The 6,739-nt window shown below is 44.0% G+C and overlaps 1 pseudogene; it reads right to left on the bottom strand.

Annotated features, from left to right (window-relative positions):
• Positions 1–4,576: 4,576 nt before the first annotated feature.
• LOC143690716 (zinc finger and BTB domain-containing protein 5-like) lies at positions 4,577–6,190 on the bottom strand (annotated as a pseudogene).
• Positions 6,191–6,739: the final 549 nt, after the last annotated feature.

Genomic DNA, 6,739 nt, shown 5'->3' with positions numbered 1-6,739 from the left:
GTTCTTCTCTGGAAAATCCCTTCCTGCTCCAGTCCTAGGAGCTCTAGGAGAAATTCCACAGAAAGGGTAGGTTTAAACTATAGGAATTTATTGTCTCAGATTTTGAAACTGGAGTCCAACATCAAGGCAGCAGCAGGCCATGTTTTCTCCAAAGTCTGTAGCATTCTCTTGGTGGCTCCATCTTTGCCTCTGTCACATGGCCATGTGTCTCTTTTTTTCTTCTCCTCTGGTTTCTACTAAGTGTCTGCGTAAGCATTTCCTTTGTTTATACAGACTTCAGCCACATTCAATTTGGGCACATCTTAATAATAACATATTCAAAGATCAGATTTACCAAGGGTTCACACCCACAGGACAGGGGCTTAGGACGTGCTCATGTCTTTTATGAGGGACATGAATCAATCCCCAACCTACATACTTACATACATAAATGAATCTTTGGTTTTCTTTAAAAATCAATTTTTGAGGTTCAAAAAGAAGTCATATCTACTAACTAAATACAGTATATTCATCAATTTTAATAGTGGTTAACAGTAGTATATGACATAATAAGTAGTAGTGGAAATTTCCTGTGATTTAAAGTAAAAGACAAAAAATTATAAGAACAGGAAAAAATATATAATGTGGGAAATGTTATAGAAATAGTCCCCCAGTCATCAAACACATTACAGCACAGAAACTCTAAAGGGATCAATAAACAGAGTGCTTACGCATGGCATATGGAAATATTTCCTCTGCAGTGTGCCTACATTGCTATATAAATGGAGAATAAATGTTATGTTAGCAATATTTTTATATAGCCTAGAATTTTTATTTATTTATTTTGCTCCATTGCATCTGCATAGTAAATAAAAGATAAAATTCCGCTAGAGAAACAGCTATCTATATAATCTTACACAATAATGTGATTTAAAATGGAACTTTATAATTCTTGAAAGAATAAACAGCTTTTCCATTACAAAAAATATTAAACTCAATTTAGATAACTGTGTCTGCCAACAACAAGAAAAAAAAAAAGAATTTGTTGGCTGTTATTTTATAAATTAAAAGCCAAATGCTGAGCATAACAATAAGCCTTAAACGAAAGTGCTAATTCACATAGGGAAATTCAGTAACTTTGGAATTTCTAAAGCTGTTCTTCCGACTGTGCAAAGAAACTTGATAATGCACCAATCTTTTGCATTACCTTTATCTATCAAATAAAAGTAAAGATGAAATTCTTAACATTTTTGATTTTCTGTGTTTTAAAGCATTAAATATTGTAAAACAATACTTTTCTATTATAGAAAAATTGAAAACCATAGAAAATTATGGAAAGAATATTAAAGTTTCATATAATTCACTCATGCAATGTTAACCACTCTTTATATTGACCACATTTGTCTACATATGGATTCTCTATGCATTTCTTTATCTATGACATGTTATAGATAAACAGAGTTTTACTTTTCAATATAAGATCATACTGGATATACTCTAAACCATATGATTTTGCCATTTTCCCCCCAATTGCACTCTAGAGAGGTTCTCATGTTTACTCAGAGGGAAGTCCTATTGGCTACTGCGTGGTAGCCATATCTTCCTTTCCTGCTCCAGCAGTCCTTTGGTGTTCTCTGTCAAAGCCACTTTTTCTAGTTATTGCTATTGCATACTGCACTGTTTTCTCACATCACATCAAACCTGCTCTCTCCTCTGTACGGTCCCAGCAGATCTGGTTTCCCCAAGCCTCCCAAAGCATGAACCACCATTCTATACCCTGGAAGAAGAGAAGACCTCTCTTCAACACCCTGAAATTGTATCCTCCTCCATGTACCAAAGCTGTGATGTTTGTGAACCAACTTTGCAACTTTTTAAAAAGCTTTTTTCATTGTACACTTACGTTTCCAATTTCTTCCCTCCGCAGAATGATAGGGTAAGCCAGGAGCTACATCTAACTGACAATTCTTGATGTGCATTCAGAATTGCTTCTCCCCTCACCCCACTAAAACTTTGAGGCTGGCCTGTTTTCTGTATTCTCTGGTTCCTTGGGTTGGATATCATCTCAGAAGGATACTCAGTTCTTTGTGCAGCTGGATTACCGCAGGAAACCCTCACCACTTTGCCAGATACAGCCAGACAGGTCTGAATCCCAGAAGATGTAGCTCAGCAGCCCACCACTTCTGATGCAAACTCCTCTTTATCTCACTGTTTTAACCTCAGGCGTGTCTTAGGCAAGCTGCCTTGTTCTCGTTATCATGCTTTTGCCACTAATGCTGTTGCAGTTAATATTTTTGTACGCATGTTATTTTGGACCTGTGTGAATGTGTCTATAGTTAAAAAAAAGGAATAGTAGAATTGCTTTGCAAAGGATATGTGTACTTTGGAATTTGGTGGGCACTACCAAAATGTTTATCATTGACTTATAAAAATGTTTTATAGATATATATTTAGATTTTAATCCCTTTATTGTTTTAAAAAGCTTTTAAAAATATATACATGTATATATTTTATTAGAGCAGATGTAGGCTTAAAGAAAAATCACACAGAAAAGTGCAGAGTTTCCAAACACCCTCCACCCATAGTTTTCCCTATTATTAACATCTTGCGTTAGTGATTGCATTGCTACAACTGATGAACCCATATCATTATATTGATATTGGCTACATTGATAACTATAGTCTCTCATTTAGTTTAGGGTTCATTTTGTGTTACACTGTGCTATTTTCTTTTCTAAGTTTTATAACACACCCAACCTAAAGTTTCACATTTTAACCAGTTCATGTCAATGGTGTTAATTACACTCACAATGTTTTGCTACCACCGCCACCATCATCCATTCCCAAATCTAATGGCTTTTAAAAAAATTTTCTTTCATTTATTTATTTTTAATTTTTTCACTCTGTTCAAATCCAATGCCTTTTTACATCCTTCATCTGGCTGATGGGTTTTCAGCGATGGGAATTGGGAGGTGGACAAAATTCTGGAACATTTTGTTTTTGAAAATCGGCATGAACAGGGGCTGGGGCTGGGCTCACCCAACTTCCTGATGGCTCTGATGCCAGCGACTGAGTTGCACCCCGCGAGGCTGCGGGCTGTCAGGACAGTAGCTGAAATCTTACTCTAGGTCCTCGGGCTTCCACCGGCCAGAGAGGCACTGCTGAGAAGTAGGTAAGGGCTTTTAGTGCATGTCGTGTTTCCTGCCCAGCCTGATCACCCCTTTTTGTTCACTCTTTGGCTCCAATTGTGTTATTCTTTTTTCCACTTAGTCAAATCCGGTGACTTAAAGATCAACATTTAAGTCTGCTGAGGATTCTTGAAGCATGTTGGAAACACTAGAGGCAGTCCCAGGAGAAGCACTGGAGATGGTTAAAGCAAGGGGCAGCTGTGCAGACACGCCCCCCACCCCCCATACACACACACAGATGAAAGTTATAGGCAACTTTAAATATATTTAAAAAAATTGGCTTGGGGCAAGCAACATCAGCAGGCTCAAGAATTAGGATTTGGGTATTATTTTAAAAACGTATTTATCAGCCACTCTTTTAGTGTGACACATTTACTTTTCTGACTGAGCTTGGAGGAAATCGTTGGAAGGAAAGTTCGGGTTGGCACGGGGCAGGGACTTGTGGAGCTCAGCCTGCACTCCCCACCGGAAGGGCTGTAACAGACGGAAGCACGGATCCTCCTTTCTAGGATGACTCTGCTTGGGATGTGCCAGGAGCTGATGCCATATACTCTGTGACCACTCAGTTGTGCTAACTCTGGGTAGTTTCTCCAAACAGCTCTGAGGTGGCTGCTTCAGTTTGCTGAAGCTGCTGGAATGCATTATACCAGACACGGATTGGCTTTTACAAAGGGAATGTATTTGATTATAAATATACAGTTCTAAGGCCATGAAAATGTCCAAATTAAAGCAGCAAGAGGAAGATACCTTGGCTCTGAAGAAAGGCAGCTGACATCCGGGGTTCCTCTGTTACATGGGAAGGCTCATGGTGACTTTGCTCCTAGGCTCCATTGCTCTCTGCCTGTTTCCAGTGGCTTTCTTTCTGAGCAGCTGTGGGTCCTTGCTTGCCTCTCTGGGGACATCTCTCTTAGTTCTCTGTGTCCTGCAGGTCTCTTCTGAGCATCTCAGGGGCATCTCTCTCCGTGTTCTTCCCTTGGTTTCACTTCTCTGCTCTCTGGGTGTTTCTCCTCTCTAAATATCTCAGGCTCTCTCTCATAAAGGGTTCCAGGAAAGGATTAAGACCCACCTTGAATTGGGTGGGTCACATCTCCATGGAAACAATTTCATCAAAATGGTCCCACCCAACAATAAGTTTGCCCCCACAAGATTAGATTAAAAGGACAAGGCTTTTCTGGGGTACGTACAGTTTCAAACCAGCATAGTGGCCTTCAAAGGAGACTGCAGGTGCCTTGAGGTGGGTACCTCACCCAGTGCTGCCCATTCCCAGGGAAGGAACTCACTTGGCCAAATGGAAAAAGTCACAATGAGCAAAATGCAATGGGCTGTTTCTATCTTTACTTTTTGAGTGAAAAATAAAACTTATGAACCTAAATGAGAGAGAAGTGAGTGCACTCCTCCTCCTGCAGAGATGCCCTATCCTGGCTGGGAGGTCTGCCTGACCCCTCTCTGGTCAGGTCCTGGGTGGCGCGGGGTGGGCTTGGGGGAAGTCACTTCTCCTCTTGAGAAGTTCCTCCTGGAGAAGGAAGAGAGGAGGCCCAAACCAGACCAGGAAAAACCCATGCTAAACTGTCCCCCTCCTTGGTACCCTGAAGTCTGCACACACGGCAGGCCCATCACTTCCTGCACGGGCCTAACAAAATGGGAGTCTGTGGGCTCACTGATGGGTTCCGCACATGAGAGCTGGGGCAGGCCTAATTTCTGGACTCTGCAAATTAGAGGCCTCACCCTCCAGCCTGCAGTCACCAGTGGTGTTTGGGATGTTATTGTCATTATTCTGCTTTGTGCCAAAGTTACCTCCTCAGCTCTTGTTAAGAAAACTTGAAATGCCTAAAGTGGGCTCATGTTCTAGGTCATCTGTGGCTTCCAAAATAAGGACGTCACCTACGCTGTCAGCCTTGCCTGGGAATCTGAAAATCTCCGGCCACTGCTTTCAGGGCTGAGCTCTGTCTTCTCAACACTGACCACAACACCTTCCGCTTCCACAGATTCACCGCCTTCTGCTTGCGAAGTCACATCATGCATTTGATCCTGAGTCTCAGGAGTGCCCACAGATTCAGATGCAGCCACCACTGCAGTGTGCACCTTCTCGCCAAGGTCAACCTTAGGATTTTCACACTGAAAACCACTTTTCTCAGCTGTGGCTTTTTGCTCAAAACCAGCTTCAACCCGAGTGGCAGGAGAGGCCATGGAGAACTGTTCCATGTTGCCGGCACTTTGTCAGACTGGCTGAGCCCCCGGGCATCTTCTGGAATCCCCCCAAAACTGGTCAAACATGACCATACTATCTTTCTCAGTTGTCGGTCATTCCATCGACCTCTGGGTTATCCACAACTATCGTGTGAAAAGAACTCCTCCAGAGAATGAGCCCCTGATGACCCGTCCTCTGGTGTAACCTCTGAATGGGGGGCTCGGAGGTGCTGTTTGGCCAGCTCCTCTCCAGCCGGCTTGGCTTGTGCAAGCATCTCATTGGAAAGCGCATCCGCTGGTCTAAGTTGCTGCGCTTTGACGAGCTCATGGGAGCTGGCTGCTTCCTCTTCACCACTCTGGCTGGAAATGACGGCTGAGTTCACGATGCTTCATCCCAGCTGCTGCCCCATAAAGGAGAGCTGCATGTGCACCCTTTGCTCCTGTAGGCGCCCACTGCGGGGGGGGGGGCGGGGGGGAGAGAGACATGGTTCATGTCATTAGGTAATGTTTACCTGCCTTAACAACAGAGTGCACCTGCAGGTGAGAGGCTGCCAAGAAGACAGCCGTACCTCGCTCCCCCGCAGCATAAGGGTGGAAGCATACATCAAGGCAGAGGCCTCCGCTGCCACTTCCCTGCTATCCAGCTGGATCGTGTTCCTGGTCTGATCTCTCTCCGCCCCTGAGAACAGGGCTCAGAACTAAGTGCTGCGCGCCCAGCACAGAGCGGTGGGCTTTCGCAGGCCTATTCCCCGCTATAATGACACAGTCACAGAGCTGCCCATGAAGTCTCTGGTAGTCTGGTTGCTGGAAGATCTGTTCAAAGTGTCCGGGAAAATCCATGATCCTGAGCCGGGCTCCACCCCGCTTCCCCTCAGCTGGAGGAGGCGGTGACCCCTCTCGGATCAGACCCGATAGCGTTCTGGTAGGTGGAAGCGTCCAGGCCGGCGTCTTGGAGAAAGGATATCCTCCCCTTCTCCCCGGCCGGCCAGCCAGCCTGCCTGTTGTCCCCGAGCACCCCTTGTCCCCCAGCGCCTGCGGTCCGTTTCGCCACCGCACTCTAAGAACACGCGCGGCCTGACGTTGAGTTCTTTGCCAGCAGACGGAAAACAATATCCTCATTGCAACTTTAACTTGCATTTCTAAGTGTTATTAAGCACTATTTACCTATGTGAAGTGCTTTTGTATTTTCTTGTTTAGAATTTGAACTGTCCGTATTCTTTACTCATATTTTCATAAGGTTCTAAACAATAACCTTATTGATTTAAAGGCAATCGTGTATGAAAGAAATTAGCGGTGGACAGATGGACACGATCCCACTCTCACCGTGCTTTCTCTTTAATGGGGGGAGCTTATGTTTCAGAGAGGGACTGCTTGTTCCTGTGGGGCATT

Source organism: Tamandua tetradactyla, chromosome 7 (genome assembly GCF_023851605.1).
Source record: "Tamandua tetradactyla isolate mTamTet1 chromosome 7, mTamTet1.pri, whole genome shotgun sequence".
Taxonomy (NCBI): domain Eukaryota; kingdom Metazoa; phylum Chordata; class Mammalia; order Pilosa; family Myrmecophagidae; genus Tamandua; species Tamandua tetradactyla.
Note: the sequence above shows the minus strand (reverse complement) of the source record. Positions and strands in the feature narration are given on the sequence as shown.